The sequence below is a fragment of the Euprymna scolopes genome, chromosome 10, assembly GCF_053919585.1.
Source record: "Euprymna scolopes isolate OS-2025 chromosome 10, ASM5391958v1, whole genome shotgun sequence".
NCBI classification, from domain to species: Eukaryota; Metazoa; Mollusca; class Cephalopoda; order Sepiida; family Sepiolidae; genus Euprymna; species Euprymna scolopes.
This window is the reverse complement of record NC_136491.1, coordinates 94,734,925-94,752,236: the sequence shown is the minus strand read 5'-3', so window position 1 is coordinate 94,752,236 and position 17,312 is coordinate 94,734,925. Positions and strand designations below refer to the sequence as shown.

At 35.2% G+C, this 17,312-nt stretch overlaps 1 protein-coding gene across 3 annotated transcripts in view; it reads left to right on the top strand.

Moving 5' to 3' along the window:
- Positions 1–509: 509 nt before the first annotated feature.
- LOC145286146 (cardioacceleratory peptide receptor-like) overlaps positions 510–17,312 on the top strand; it is a 351,148-nt gene continuing 334,345 nt past the window's right edge. For all 3 annotated transcript variants that reach the window (XM_080134875.1, XM_080134879.1, XM_080134878.1), the window contains exon 1: positions 510–753. The gene's annotated coding sequence lies outside the window, so the exon portion shown is untranslated. The remainder of the gene's footprint in view (positions 754–17,312) is intronic.

Genomic DNA, 17,312 nt, shown 5'->3' with positions numbered 1-17,312 from the left:
AAAATTTATTCTTTTAAGTACGTTGAAATGCACGATTCTTCACAGCACCTGTTTCGCAGCGCAAAATCATTCATTTACTTATTATATCAATCAATGAATCTATTCTGCCCTTAACTTCTCAGAAATGGAAATGCCTTGGATTTTTTAGCCTGGCAAGCCGTAATAACATCTGATGAAAATTCCTGATACCGCCGTGCTGGTTTCTAAGAGGGTATTTCATTAATTAATTATTATTTACCTAAAAATTTTCTCCTTCGTTTCTGTTTAGTTAACTGTCATTTAATGTCTGTTGTTATAGTCTTGAAATGTTATTGCCGTTGAACATTTTCGCGTTTTTATTAGTAGCCCTTTCCCCCGTTTATTACAAAAAAGTCAAGTTGATTATCCGCAATAAATATATTTAATTTTTTTTTTTTTTTTAAATAGTAAAATATTAAAAAAGATGATGTCATAAAGAATGGATGGGTGGTGATTAACAAAAGATGTTGACGTTAACTTTTATTTGAAAGTAGCCATAACTGCTGCTGCTTTCTTAAGTGACGTTAAATGTAAGCTAAGCGGATTACGGGTTAGTCTAGTAACCTCTATATATCTATGTATATATACGGGTAAAAAAAATATTCAGATGAAAAATAATACTACACCTTAAGCATCACAACAGGCAATCTAATATACCGCCGTTTTTAATTGTTATTCCTCAAACAAAGAAACGACGATTAAGAGAACAACAAAACCTTAAACATATTTTCAAAGGTAAATCTTTTCAGTTTTATAAAGAATATAAAAAGATTTGGTAAATTTTTATCATTACACTCATTTCACATTTTAGAAAAAAAAAATTAAAATTAGATTAACGACCAACTTTTAACAATTACAATTTAGGTGAAGGTACAGAATAGTTAACAAAGCTTGCCTCATTTTCTCCGTGTTAATAAATGTATTAAAAAAAATTAAACTAACAAACAAAAAGACATCCGGTGTGTGTGATAGTAAAAAATTGCCAAAATATTTGTGTTAAAAGTGCTGAATGGTGAACAGTCAAGAAATTTTTACATCAAAATCTGACCCCCAAGATCGCCATGGGCATGACATATGTGTCTACATTAGAGATGGCTTTCTATGTGGTCAGGACATCTCCAGAGAAGACCCTAACTTTCCGTGTATGTGCTTCTGGGCAGCACTGGCTCACAGCACTGCGTTCGTAGTTGCCCTCTAACACCCTTATAACATCAGAGTTATTATCATTGAGAGTATCTCTAAGAAAATTGATCACTCTGTCTGCTCATCCCTCTACTAACATTCACATTTGTGGAAACTTAAATATTCACAATGTTGAATAGCTAGCCCACTCAAACAAGATGGATGACGGTAGGTACTGTCATGATTTCTTTTTCTTATTGCTTATGACCTAAAACAAATTGTTCACGAACCTACCCGTATGCCGACACTGGCAGACAGTATGCAAGTCTCTAGACCTTTTTCTTACAACTTGCCCAGAACTGTGCTGATCTCCTTTATCTAAATTTGTGTTCTCCACCAGACAAAAAAAGAAATGTCTAAGTCCACCATTTACCCCCCCCCCATTTAGCCCCAAAGTCCTCAAGGCTTTAACATATTTCCCATTTGAGTTCAGCACCATGCAAAACTGCTAAATAGACATACACAGAGAATTTTGGACAAATATGGTAAAATAGTCCTAAAAATGGAGCGTTTTTATTTGCCCTAAAAGAACCCCTGGGACACACCCAAGAGTTATGGCGAAGTATAGACAAACAAAATTATATAGAAATCAGTTACAACTTTTCAGAAAGTTTTATAAAAATACAAGACACCAATTTTTTTTTTTAATAAGCACAAAAGTGTCAATTTTAGCCATTTTAACCCGAAAAGCACCCCTGGGAGTGGGGGTTGTAGTTTTCCCGGAAAATCCGTTCTGTTACTTTTTTTACTCATACCATGTTTAATTTTTGTGTAAAATTTCCAAAATTCTAAGGCGTAGTTATTGAGAAAAGTGCGGACAGACGAACGGACGAACAGACGAACGGACAAGGGTGAATTTATAAAAATTATCGAATAATACAAGTTTAATGGTTTAGTATTTGTCGGCCAATTTCATATGACAAACTAACTTATCTCTCTTGTTTTTGAAATTTCGTCATTTCAAATTAGAGGATTATGGATCAATGATAACAATGTTTCTTTGAAAAAAGAAAATAGTTCTAGGAGATCCACTCGATAATTTTTCGTAATTTTTGGAAGTTTTACTAATTTCGACATGACCCGTAATTACGTTATAGTGTTTTCTTTAAATCTAAAATGCATTCTTTTTAGATTTTTTATATATCCAAACACACACACGAAATATGTGTCATTTCAAGAAGCATAAAATAACTTACTCTACCATTAAGTCCAAGTGACGAAAGACATGAGGTTAGAGGTAGAGTAATTTTCTTTTCATCTTTTCGGCATGAAGCTATCCGAAATTAAACGATCACCACTATTTTTTTTTCGTGTGTTAATAAGTCAATTTAATGAAAATTAAAAGATAATATGTTTTATAATCATTTTCCACACTTTAATAAAATACGGATCTGTAAATAATTAAATTCTACTGCATTTGGTATAAATTATTTGAGTACCTATACATAATACGTCATCGTAGGTATATTCCAGGCAGATTAGATGAACCGCCGGGCGGTGTAAAAGGAAAACTTTATTTATTTATTTATTTATTTATTTACTGAAAATGATAGGCAATGTTTAAAACGCTATCAAACAATAAAAAAATAAAAAGCATAAGGAAAAGTAGGTTTGTATTACTGTACACATAGATTCGAAAAAGTGGTCAAAAAGCAAATATATAACAAATAAATGTTATCAAAGGCAAGATAAGTTACTTTTCTACAAAACTGGATACATTTTTTGTGTTTTTATTCAATGTAACATGTTTATTCAGCTCGAAAAACATGCAGTGTTTACCGATGTATTCGAAAATTCAAAATTCTCTTTAACATGGTAAGTTTGGGAAAAGGTGTTATAAATAATAAGCGAGACAAAATACTATTTAAAAAACACCGAATATATGTCAACTTATGTCACGATAACATATATTAAGCGAATTTCTAATAGTATTTTGTCTCGTTTATTATTTATAACATCTTTTCCTGAACTTACCGTGTTAAAGAGAGACTCGGGCGCCATTTTGAATTTTCGAATACATCGGTAAACACTGCATGTTTTTCGAGCTGAATAAGCATGTTACATTGAATAAAAACACAAAAAATGTATCCAGTTTGGTAGAAAAGTAACTTATCTTGCCTTTGATAACATTTATTTGTTATATATTTGTTTTTTGACCACTTTTTCGAATCTATGTGTACAGTAATACAAACCCGGAAAATCATATTATAATCGATAAGTCATCGTGTGATAATTTCATTAACAAATAAAAAAGATTTTTTATAGTTTACGGATAGTGCTGAAATAATAACGCTATATATAGGAAACCATTTTATCAAGAGGAAAAGATTTCGTTGGCCAATTATCGTCTGCTGTGATTTCATTGGATAACCCTTTCGCCACCTAGCGGTTTACGTAACCTGCCTGAAATATGCAGACAATAACACGGTCCGTATTCTGCCGTATACGTACCGTTATTTGTTTTTGTTTGTTTGTTTGTTTGTTTGTTTGTTCACGATTTCTTAACTGTTAACTATGATGCACTTTAACCGGTTTTTCATCTTTTTTGTGCCTAATGAAAAAAAAAAAAAACATACAACAAATTCTCGTTCCAAACGCAATAAAAATTTCTTTTCTGTCTTTTTGAAAAGTTAAAATGACGAAGAAAAATAAGTAATCAAACTTAGGTGATTTTCCGAAAAATGGCTGCATCCATTTTAAATTATGACTCTAACGATATCCGATTTGAAAGAAATCTTATATATATATATAAATAAATATATATATATAAATAAACAAAAACATTTAAAAATTTAATATATATAAATAAACAAAAACATTTAAAAACTCACAAACAAATATGTAAATCGGTAGAAAAGTAACTTTTATTGCCTTTGGTAACAGTTTATAATTCGTGTTTTTTTATCACGTGTTCGCTGTTAACGCTGTTACACTTTTGACATATTAATTTTTAAAATTAGGTTAAGAAAGACATACTGAAAATAAAGTTTTGCTTTTATAATTTTCAATATAAATTTTAAACAAAATAAATATCTGTTTATTTTGTAATAATGCGTTGTTTTGGCTTCAAACGTATCTAATACGTATTTATTTTATTCACGTATTTATTTTATTCAAACTCACCCAGCGCGTCTATTCAACGAACCCAAACCCAAACGAGATATCTAAATAATTTCAATACTTACGGAGATTTCCAAGCCGTTACGTACGCAAATATTCGAACGCTCAACGAACAGAACATTTTGTTGTTTTTACAAATAATTTATGTCGTATTTTTTATTTCTTTTTTTTAAATAATATTGGTTTTGCAGTGAAAACGAAGATTGCAAATGAAAGTAAGAAAGCGATAAATTATTTTTTTTTTTTAATTTATTATTCTTCCGGTATTTTGTTTTGTGAGATGAGGACAGGGGAGATTTTATTTGTCACATGAACTCAGGATTAATTTAAGGCTATTGGTAGAATTCCATAGGAGGAGACTGGAAATGGGTGACAGATGTCGATAGATTAAAATACAGCATGATTACGAAATATTAGAAGGCAAAGAAATAGTGGGAAACGCTTTTGATAAAGAAGAAAAAGAAAGAAAAAAGACAGAAAGGAAAAAAATAAGAAGAAAGAAAAAGATGAAAAGAAGGTAATGTTCTTGACCTGAAAACGAAACTCTCACGGTCCACAGCTTTCAAGAAAGGAATTCTACAGAAAACTAGCGTGGGAGTGAGGTGACGATCGTTGAGCGTTGGGTTGTTGAGAGAGGAAGTCCATTACCAGTGGGGCTGGGCGCCAGGTTTGAGCCATCTCAACAACTCTGAGTTTTCCTTGACCTGGTGATTGGCCCGAAACGCGTTATCCCTCAACGCCATACAATACAGTGTCGGATTAGTGAGGTCGCTTGGGTATCCCTGTTGCAGAACCGCAGCAGAGAAAACGCCAGAACACACGTTCTTCGAATGCAATGAACGGTACTGGGCGTATGTCAACGAGGTGGCGGCTAATATTGATCCCGAGCATCCTCGTCTGCTTGACGCATCATATGTCATCTACAGTACCGAGCCGCCGTGGTGTTTATCGCCATCCTAGCCGTAGTAAGAATGGCGCTGTGGATGCTACGACTGAACCTGGGGCACAGGCTTTTGCTTATTAGGATCTGATCGCGTTCTTCAAGCATCAATTGAAGGTCAAGATCACTTGTGATAGGAGGAGATCACATTCCACAGTCTGTCTGTGACAGATGATGGATAAGAATAGTGAGCTTGTGTGTACGAATAGGTAACAAGTAGTACATGTTCCTCACCTGAGCATGGTGCGCATGGCTCCAGATCCTGTCGAACCACAGACCCTTTCAGGTAAGCTCTTAGTTTAGTTTAGGTTATCAGCTAGTCGAGTGAATGCCTCCTCTCCCGAAACGAAACCTCAAAGATGTCCACACCTCAGCTTTTCTTTTCGCCTCTGGCCACCCCGCTAATTGACCCTATCTTAAAGTGACATCATATACCCCCCCCAACTTCCCCACCGTATTTTTCTTTATTTTTTCCTGTCTAGAATTTAGCGCCTATTAGAGATCGACCTGCTTGTTTTCGACCCTCATCAAGCCGGCAAACAGTGAGCGGTCTGCCATCTAGAAAGGGTTGGGAAGGCCTTTTTGTTTGTTTTTTTTAACCCCCTCCCACCTCATGATAATGAATTTTTAAGAAAGCGAGAACAATTTTTACGAATTTTATTTTATATACAAATTGTTACTTAATTTAAATTTTGTTATTTATTATTGTTGTTATTGTTGTTATTTATTACTGTTGTTATCCCTATATATATAAAATGAACTCATTTTTCCCCTATGGTTTTGATCTTAATAGGATTAAAAATCAAGACATTTCATGCGAATGTAATATGCACAAACTGCAGCACAATATCTGAGATGTGTTAAAGGCATATTACCTCTCCACTTCTTCGACAATCGTAGATTCCTATATTTTTTCTACTGAGAGTATACTGCCACAATCGGTTAAAATCAATGGAAGTAGTCAAATTTTTCTCTCTAATTAATTCCTCCTTCCCCCGTCACCACTTACAGCGTTTCCGAGATTGTTCACAAGGGACAGTTACGAAGGAACACCGGTTTGGGGTTTCTTTACTTCGTAGTTGCTTTAAAAAACTGGAATGGAATTTTAACGTTCCTTTTCGTTCTATGCTTTCTACTGGATGAAACGCACCATGGACATAACCGAATCGAAGGGTTATTTATGCCATTTTTCCGCTTTATTTCGTTTTTTAGTTGCTTAAAAAAACTGGAATGGAATTTTTACGTTTCTTTTCGTTCTATGCTTTCTGCTGGGTGAAACGTACCATGGACTTGACCGAATCGGAGGGTTATTTATGCCATTTTTTTTTCGTTTTTCGCTGTGTTCCTTGATTTTTGTTTTTCCGAACACGTTCATCATTTTCCTCCTTTACTTTTGCTTTTTGTTTTCCCGATTTCTTTTTTAAAGAATTTTTACGTTTGCTCGGTGTTTTTTTTTTGTTTGTTTGTCTGTTTTGTTTTTGCTAATTTTTAAAAGAATTTTAACATCGTTTTTTTTTTTATATTTAAACAGGGTTATTACTTCGCTTAATCTTTACTTTACCTCCACCCCACCCCTTACACACACCTCCAAACACCCGGGCAACGCCGGGTACCCCTGCTAGTCTATTAATAAAAAAAAAAATACGATGCGGGAATACTAAGTAGGATGCCCCCTGGTGTGGTAGTGTGATGAGTGAGAGCTCTAGCAAGGATTAGCTCAGTCAACAAAGGTAAAGTGACAAAGATGACCAGAGACCTCCTCCTTCCCCTTTTTGATTGGTATTCTGCCTAATTTTGTTTTATCGGCATTTTGTTTCGTAAACATATTGTTCTCGGAATAAAATATATAAATCACATATGCAAAAGCAAATTGGCAAAAGAGTCAAGTTTTCCAAAAATTTATTTTCCAAAAGTTATCGTCTTCATTTCTCTGCAAAATCTTGAATTTGTCTCGAAATTCGGGATTCTCCGTTAACTTCCAAAATAACGATATGCAACCCAAAATAACGAGAAATAGCGCCTTGAGTGGAGAGTTATTCTTATAACAGAAAAATTATCCAAAAATGGACAGACAAAAATAACTGAAATTGCAAATCTATCTATATATCTATAAAAGTGAGAATGTGTGTGAGGACACTTCCCAACCTATATACTCAACGAATTTTTATCTACATACTTGAAATTTAATACATTGGATATTCAGACACGTGGAAAACTTTTTAATTGGTTTTCATCCGGAAAACGGGCTGCTAAGGGAGTCATAATTGAAAAATTGGTACGTGGGTATCATCGGATTTTTATCCGTTTGCTAACTGTTTCGCAAAATCGCATGCGTGAATAGTTCACATGATAGATTCATTATATTAAGAATGAGTAGGTTTAAAAACAATTTTTAAAGATTGTGACAAGCTAGCCTAATTGTTATCGTACTTGACTCACTGTTTTTAGGTTTTGGCTTCGATCTCACATTTGTTTCTTAAGTAAAAAAAAAATACTTAGAAGTGAATTGTTTAGGAAAAAAACATAATATTCGCATGCACATGTCACACTTTTTGTATGAATTAAAATATAATAGTTATGCGTATTTTACGACCGGGCAATGTCAGATTGATTTTCTAGTATTAAATATAGTTATCACAAGCAAAATTTAGCAGTATCAATCCAGTTAGATAAGATTTGAATTATAAAAAAATTCAATTAAAGAATGGTACTGTTGATCCAATCAGGATCAGCAGTGATCTTTCTCTCGTTTCAAACTATGACTCAAAAATTCAAAAAGATTTATTACATTTTACACAACGATTTTGGTACCTAATTGTCTCATTCTTATCACCCCTGACTATAAATATAATCGTCCAAATCTTTGTGATCCAACCCTATATAACTAATCATTTGGGTCCCGTTTTAGTTTTTTCTTCCTCATCTCCGTTTTTTACTTCAATTTAATTTTTGTACTTTCCCATTCTGTCCCCAATTAGGTAACAGGTTGCTTGATTTGCCAGAAATGCGGGTCATCTTTCAAAGTTTTCTTATGAGGTGCATGGTGAATAAAGTTTTGCGACCACATCAACCTTTTCGACTTGCAAATCAGCGTATCTGCCACAGCTCAGTAATGGGGAAGGGTCTTTTTATTAATATCATTTTCATCATAAATACAATTCCTAAATGTATATAAGATTTTTATTTATCTACACCCCCCCCCATCGCATATTGTTTATATATGGACTTAAACTAGGTTTTTCATTGTATGATTTTTTGGTGATTGAAGAAGGATGCATGCAGTGAAAGATGTATATTATAAAAGATGTATTTTGGCGGTTAAAGAATGATAGTAGAAACAAGTTAGATTAGATCAATTAGCTTTAGTCATGACCGGACTTCCCTTTTTCGATGGCGGGCAATTTTTTTTTTTTTTTTTTTTTACAATTTTTACTATGTAAAATTTATCAAGAATAAATATTGACCCAATACAACCATGCCAAATATAATGCAGCATGGCGACTGCCTATGCCAAAAATCATATCCAAACACGTCATCAGCTGGGATACCGGGTCTGTGATAATGTTCGATTTATGTGATGAGGCAAATTTTCTGAAGCTATACCGTTTTTTTTTCTAAAGGGGAAAATGCGCCTAATTTATTATGTATATGTATCAGAGCGCATATGAGCGCTTAGGAGAACATAATTAAAGGATACTCCAACTTAACATCTAAATCTGAACCCCAAGATCGCCATAGGCATGGAATATGTGCCTACATCAAAGATGGCTTTCCATGTGGTAGGGATATCTCCAGAGAAGACCCTAATTTACCTTATATGTGCTTCTGGGTTGCACTAGCTTACACCACTGCATTTATATTTGCCATCTATCGCCCCCACAGCAGTGGGGTTACTATCTTTAAGAGCATATCTAAGAAAATTGACCACATCCTGTCTGCTCATCCTTCGGCTACCATTCACATTTGCGGTGACTTCAAAGTCAATAATGTGGAATGGCTGACCCACTCAAATAAAATCGATTACGAGGGGAGGTTTTGTCATGATTTTCCCATTGCCTACGACCTCACTCAGATTGTTCACGAACCCACCCGTGTGCCCGATACACCCGGTCAATATGCAAGCCTTCTAGACCTTTTCCTCACAACATCCCCTGAGCTGTGTTCATGTTCCGTTCTATCTCCTCTGGGATCCTCTGACCACTCCGTCGTAACAGTTAAGATAAAAATTAAATGTTATAAGTCTCCAGACGTACTTTCCACCTTACTGTATATCGATACTCTATGGCTGACTGGGACAACTTCCGTACATTCATATCTGACCTACCTCTGCATTCCATGTTTAAAAAGGATGTGTCCTCTATAGTATCAGACCTGACCGAATGGTTAATTGTAGGCATAGATCAATTCATACCATCCAAAAAATTCTAACAAAAACCTAACAGCCAGCCATGGTTCTCCCCTGAATGTGCTGCTGTCATCGCGCACAGAAATCACTTTTTCCATAGCTACCAACGTAATAGATGCACTGAGGCTAAAGCTGCTTTCAAGGACTTCAAGGACGCCAGCAACCACTGTAAAAGAGTAATAAAAAATGCAAGAGAGCTATATGCCCAGTCTGTTAAATCTAAAGTAGCTGATCAGCGGCTTGGTTCCCACCAGTTTTGGCAAATAACACATAGGATCCTGAACAGAAGTGTGCGTTCTATCCCAACCATTATCAATGGATCAGAGGTCATCTCGTCAGCATCAGACAAGGCCAAACTATTTGCCAAGAACTTTGCAGCTAATTCTACCCTATGCGACAATGGCCATCAACTCCCCATATTTCCTCCTATAACAGACAACACGCTATGCAACATACAAATATCTGTGCGTGAGGTCGCCAAGCTAATCAAGAACCTTGATTCCAGTAAAGCAACTGGCCCTGATGGCATTCCAGTTATAGTGCTGAAAAAGCTCCAACCAGAACTTGCCCCCATACTTACAAAACTGTTTAAGCGTTGCCTTAAGGAGAAGTACTTTCCAACACCCTGGAAAACCTCATCAGTATGCCCTGTATTTAAGAATTCAGGTGAAAAGTCATCTCCCTGTCAGTACAGACCAATAAGTCTCCTGTGTGTCATGAGTAAGTTGTTGGAATCCATGTTAAATAAAGAAGTAGTCAACCACCTCAACAGAAACAACCTTCTTAGTGACATGCAATATGGTTTCCGCTCTGCAAGATCTACAGCAGATGTGCTAACTGTTATATCACATAGGATTTGTGAATCTCTTGACAAAGGTTTCCTTTCTAGGTTAATTGCTCTTGACATATCGAAGGCCTTCGATAAGGTATGGCATAAGGGTCTACTTCACAAGATTTCCAGCTACGGTATTACTGGAAATGTTTTCTCAATCATTAAATCATTTCTCTCTGATAGGTTCATAAGAGTAGTGGTTGATGGGCAGAAATCAGAGGCCCACAGTATTAATGCTGGAGTCCCCCAGGGGTCCATCCTGGGCCCAGCTCTCTTCCTGATCTACATCAACGATCTCCCAAAATACATACTTAAATCATTCGTTGACATCTATGCTGATGACACGACCATCTATGGCAACACATAAAAAGCCGTAAATGACAAAGTTCTCTTGAATTCTCTCTCCTCGGATCTTGAGCACGTGGTACAATGGGGGAAGAGGTGGCTGGTCACTTTTAATTCATCCAAAACCAAGCTTCTATCTTTACATCATCAACGTTCTGATCCCCATCTGGCATCAATTGAAATGGATGGCTCTCGTCTTGGGAAGGCTCCATGTTTTGACAAGCTTCTGGGTTTGACCTTTACTCCTGATCTGAAATGGAACACGTACATCAAGTCTGTTGCCAGAGACGCTGGGAAAATGGTGGGATCCTTCTACCGCTCCAGAAGATATCTCACTACCGATGCCATTCTCTATCTGTATAAAAGCCAAGTACGTCCAAGGATGGAGTACTGCTGCCACATTTTGGCAGGAGCTGCTAAAAACAGCCTATTCTGCCTTGACAGAGTACAAAATAGACTTCGTGGTGTAGTGGGGATGCCTTTTTCTCTTCCCTGCAACCTCTCTCCCACAGAAGAGACGTTGTGAGCCTATCTTTGTTTTATCGTTATTTCCATGGCAGGTGCTCGTCTGAGCTCCAATCCCTCGTCCCCCCTCGCCAATCTTTCACGAGAAACACCCGTCTGGCTGAAACTACTGTCAATAATTTTCCCCACTCTTTATCTGTGCCTAAATCCAAACATAGATTCTATTAGCAAAGCTTCTTTCTTAGAACTGCACGCCAGTGGAACTCTCTGCCGCTTGCCTGTTTCCCACCTGACTACAACTTGGACGTCTTCAAGTCTAACATAAACAAACTCTTGACAAACCGCCCCCTTAAGTAAGACACTCTATCTAAACACCCAATACTAATGATTACTACAATACTATCTCATTGATTACTGCACACGCAATAATAACCCTTATCTCTGAGTGGCCTTCGGGCCTTGATAAGTGGTGAATCCATGTAAAAAAAAAAGAATATCAGCAGGAGCTGTGGGGTGGCTAACTTTCCAAAATATTAGCAGCAGTAGCCGAAAGGGCACATATGCAAATTAGGAAGTGAGTTCGAGCTTGCGTGGGAAGAATAAGTAAAAAGGGACACCACGCGACCAGGAAAAGCAAAGCCCGCGTCAAAAAATGGACGTGTAAAGTCGAGAACGAAGAATGGCTGGCTACGGCGGACGTATGGTCGAGGAGAGAAAGAAAAACGCGTCCCAGGTGAGAAAATGAACGGTTATAAAAAATCAAGAAGTAGGGAGTTATTTGGAAAGTAATGGTAATAAATGCCTTTTGCTAAAACAGAAAAAAGAAGCTGAGTCGCGGTTATTTATTTTTGTTTGGTTGTTACTTTTCGGCGGTACCAGAGGGCGTAGGGAACCGAGAGAGGCTTGAACTGTAACGATCATGGTCTGAGCGTAACGGACATGTTGCATATATAGAAATAATTATTATTTGTAGTTCCCTTTCGACCAGGCCTTTTATATATATATATATATATATATATATATATATATATATATATATATATATATATATATATATATATATATATATATATAAAATAACATGTTATCTAATCTTAGCTATAAATGCACGTTTTTTTTTCTGTTTAACACTGTTAGGGCGACTGACTATGATTGTCTGCTTGTTTGACATAAACAGCGTTTATTTCTCATCATGTCGTGTAATGGTTGAAATTGGTCTCATTATTTAGAGCATTTTGGATTGAGTAAAAATTGAATCTTATTCCAAGGTTTGAATCGTACGACCGGTTACTACAGATATCTCTACATTGATGCTTGTGTTAATATGAACCGTATATACATATGTAGATGAGCGTGAAATTTTTGTGACAAAAGTTGCGCAATCTCGAGCCAAAGCTCTCCTAAGTCTATGTATATCATTAGTTATCATTCCAATATATGTAAGGCCCGGTATATAAAATCAACAGTAAGTTCTATGATATGACAGGGGCGCGTTCGAAATGTATTTTTCTGTTTAAACCAAAATGTGTGTGTGTGTATATATATATATATATATATATATATATATATATATTTAATAATTATTAATTTAATAATTATTATAGTAAAAAAATAATTATATATACATATATATATAACTTTTTTTATGAATATCTAATAGAAAGGAGCCAATATTATATATTTTGAGAGGGGATATACAATTTATATTGGCATTGTTGTGTGCCGAGGTCTATAAAAATGTGCAGACTAAGCACGTATTCTTGTTTTAACCATATTTCAGCAACTGGTAAAATTATTCAGAGAAATTTTCAAATACATATCTATGTTTTTCTGGACTTATGTAGGTATATGTCAACTCATCGGTATTGCTTTTTTTTTTATTTGACGAGTGTGTGTGTGTGTTTTTTTTTGTTTTTTTTTTTAAAGGAGGTGGTTGGTTATTTCAACCCAGCTGTTGCCATCATAGAAATATTATAAAAAGATTACGTTTGCTAGCAAAGAATAAGTTGTTGTTTTTTTTTTTTTCAATTAAATCTCAGTCGAGATTAAATAACTTTATAAATTAAGCAATTCGCCTTATTTACACGTTTTTTCTCATCTTGATTGCTGCCATTTTTACAGTGTTTTCTTTTTATTATGTTACCGCTTATCAAGGCCAAGAGCCACTCGAGGAAAATTAATAATCATGTAACATACCGCGGACGGCTATATGCAAATGGATACAAAAGGACATCATCGGTAAAAAACAAAAATGAAAGACTATAAAAAAAGAGAAAGAGGGCGATCACGGGAGAGACGTGGAGCACGGAAGGAAATAACATTCAAGATCACGTGGGTGACGTCACGACCGTAACAATAAAGAAATAAATGTCGTTGTTACAAAGAAAAAGCGAGTTGAATTTTTTCTTTTACCATTCTTTGTCTAGTTTGCGATGGAAAACTACAACGTGTTGGTTTCGGATAACTTTACAATCAGACGGGAATAGATAATCGTAAGTCAAAAGTACAAGGAAAAAATCGATCATATGAACTAGGTTCGATTATTCTTTGTACTGTAACGGATAAAGTACTAAATAAAAATCCAGTTCTAAGTGACACTCTTCTGTAAGTTGAAGGTTTAATCCCTAGTACGAGCGATACTTAGAATATAATTGCGAATTACTCAGTGGCGTAGGTAAAGTAAACGTCACCTGGGGTGGTCTGCTCAAAATGTCATCCCATTGACACTGGACTGGACTGAAATACATAAGGTCCAAAGTTCGAATCTCACCAACAGTCAAGCTACGCTGATGAGGAGTAGGGCTCCGAAACACGCGTTACTGTTTTTAAAAAATAATAAATATATATATATATATATATATATATATATATATATATATATATATATATATATATATATATATATGAGAGTGTGCGTATAATCCTTTTTACCAATTATTTTTCAGTTACAAGAAAATGAAATGAGTGTCATCAAATGATTTCAAATGTATTATTAAAAACTACAAAACGTACAGTAGTTTTGAATAAACATCGACAAAAATATTTTTTCAGTAATTAATTAAAAAAAATGTAAGTTTCTAATATTTTAGAAAAGATTAAAAACATTACATATGATTAATAAATCCTATTTACAGACTATTTTCACAACTTAGCCTGGCTGAAAAATTTTGTTGGGGTGATATTGTGTTACCCCTCTTTTGCTGTCACCCTGGGCGGTCTGTCCCTCACGCCCCTCTCCTCTAGTCACGCCACTGGAATTACTTAAGACTGACGGAAACAGAACATGCTACTTCCATGGGTTGAATAAAGGGTCCTGATTGAAATTCCGTGCAGATCCCGAGTTTGACGGATTATTGAAATCCTTTATTTAATCCACGAGGATGGTAAGGACCCGTGGCGTAACGGATAAAGTACTAGGTAATTCAGTTCTAAGTGAAAGTCTTTTGGAAAGTGAACGTTCAATCTTTAGCGCAGTCGACACTTAGAATGCAATTGCGAATTTCTTAAGACTACTACCTGGTCATGGATGGTGGAACGTGATCATATTACTAAGTGAATTATACAAAAGATGCCCGAGTTCGGCAGAAAGGCCCATTATTTGAAACGATACACCTGGATGTTACATCGACTGAACCGTGCTAAAATAACGCTCAAGATGAAAACAGTAGTCCGTATAATCCAAATAATACAAACCAGGTTTGATTATTTATGGGGTGGTTTATGACACGTATTTGTTGACATTGAATTTGAAGATGATTATGTTGTAATCTGCAAGGAAGCAGTCCTATAGTAAGGTGTTCAACGAACCGAAGCCTTTGAAAAGATGCTCTACTCATTGCAATTTTGTTTGATGCTCCGCACATGGTTTCAGTCACCTTACTCTCTTATCATGTTCGAGTACATTTTGCTATGAAACAATTATGTAAAATGAAAATCACATATGTTAACGTATAACCATCCTCGCAGTTTGCAATTTATATATCTATAAAAGTGAAAATGTCTGTGTGTGTGTCTGTGTACATTTTTCTACCAAATAACTCTGTCAATTTTCGGTGTAGAGATTCGAGATTTGACATAAGGAGTATTGAGATTTGGGAAAATCTTTTTAATCGGTTTTCGGCCAGAAACTTAGCTGTCAAGGAGCCAAAGTTCAACTATTTACCATTGAAACCCCTACCAAACTCCTCCGCCAATTTTGGGTATAAACACTTCAAATTTTAGATGTAGGTTAGTTGGACATGGATCAAACTTTTTAAGTCAATTTGAGGCCCATAAAATAAATTGTAAGGGGCCAAAATTGAGGTCAAAGTTAAAAAAAAAAATGACTTCTGCGGTTTCTACCAAATTACTCAGCCAATTTCTGGTCAAAACGTTTAAAATTTATACATGACTGGTATTCAGACATGCGGCAAGCATTTTAATCAGTTTGGGGGCGAAAAATTTTGCTACCAAAAGGTCAAAGTTTAAAGAGTTGACCTTTGCGAATTCTACCAAATTCCTCCACCATTTTTGGGTCTAAACACTTGAAATTTAACATGTAGGTCACTTGGATATGGGTAAAACTTTTTTATTTTGATTTGAGACCAAAATAATATATGTTAAGGGGTCAAAATTGGGGTCAAAGTTTAAAAAAATTGACTTCTGCGGTCTCTATGAAATTACTCAGACAAATTTTGGTCTAAACATTTGAAATCTTACATGAAGTGTATTCACACAGAGGGCAAGTCATGAACAGTACATAGGGCCCGAGCAAAGGCAGGCTGAACTGCTAGTTTAAGAATAAAACTGATCTTTCGCCAGTTTATCTCTACTAAGTTCCCCTCAATTTTCCTTCCAGATCAAAGACAAATTCGACAACCACCCCTCTTCTCTAAACTAAATAAATGTATTTGGACTGTTATTTATATCAAACTAACATGGCTATTCGACATTACCCGCGTAGCTATATAGCAACAACAAAATAGCAGAGTTGAAACATGTGTTGTATTTTGTGTTCGATTATTATTATTATTATTATTATTATTATTATTATTATGAGTGTTCTTTTGTTGTTCATGTTATAAGAAGAGTAAGAGTCTTAGTGAGAGATTAGAGTCTTAATCATGTTGTTGGAAGAGATGCTAGTTATTATATATATTCATTGTGAGTGTTCATATTGTTGAGATTTTCATATTGTAAGAGATGGGATGGAAACATTAACAAGTATATATAAAGAGAGAGTGTACATATAAATACGCTTTGAGAGGTGATTCGATATCTAGATAGATAGACCGAGAGATTGGCATTTATGCTTTTGACAGTTTTGTACGAAACGGGAGTGTTTCTATAACATAAATAGTTTGACACATACTTTCTAGCACATATTTTTTAGATGATGATTTTATCAAATGGTTCTTATACATAAATGGACAATACCTTTTCTCGTTGTAATGATGAATACAGAAGACGGCAGGTATGAAAAACATGATGATCATTTATTTCTTCCATATGACTGGTCAATGGCTTTGCATCCAGGAATTCAAAGTTTCTTTACATCTTCTTCTAAAACCCTCTCGCTTCCAGACGGTGTCAAGGTTCGGTCTGAACCTCTCTTGACTCTTCGACTCTCTCTCTAACTGACTCTAACTTCGAACTTTTTCCTATATTGAGAAATCACATATATGTCTGGCCAACGTGACTATAATTCACGTGTAATCAACATGTGCGACTTGCACGTTTTTGAAACATTCTGATGACCAGGAAATTTCCCATTCCCCTTTGTTGTTTTACAAAGGAATTTAACCTACTTATCTAATTCATATAGCCCATATTTTATTATTCATTCTACTTAACCATGTGCATAGTTTCCAGCCAAATTTGTATTTAAATATTTTATCAGAATCAACAATTTACTGGACATTCCATTTAAAACCTATTGTTCTTTAAAACTTATATCTAGGGTTCGATTCCCGTTTTCTCTGATTTTATTTTCATTTACTAATTCTCTTTATTTTTACTTACATGAA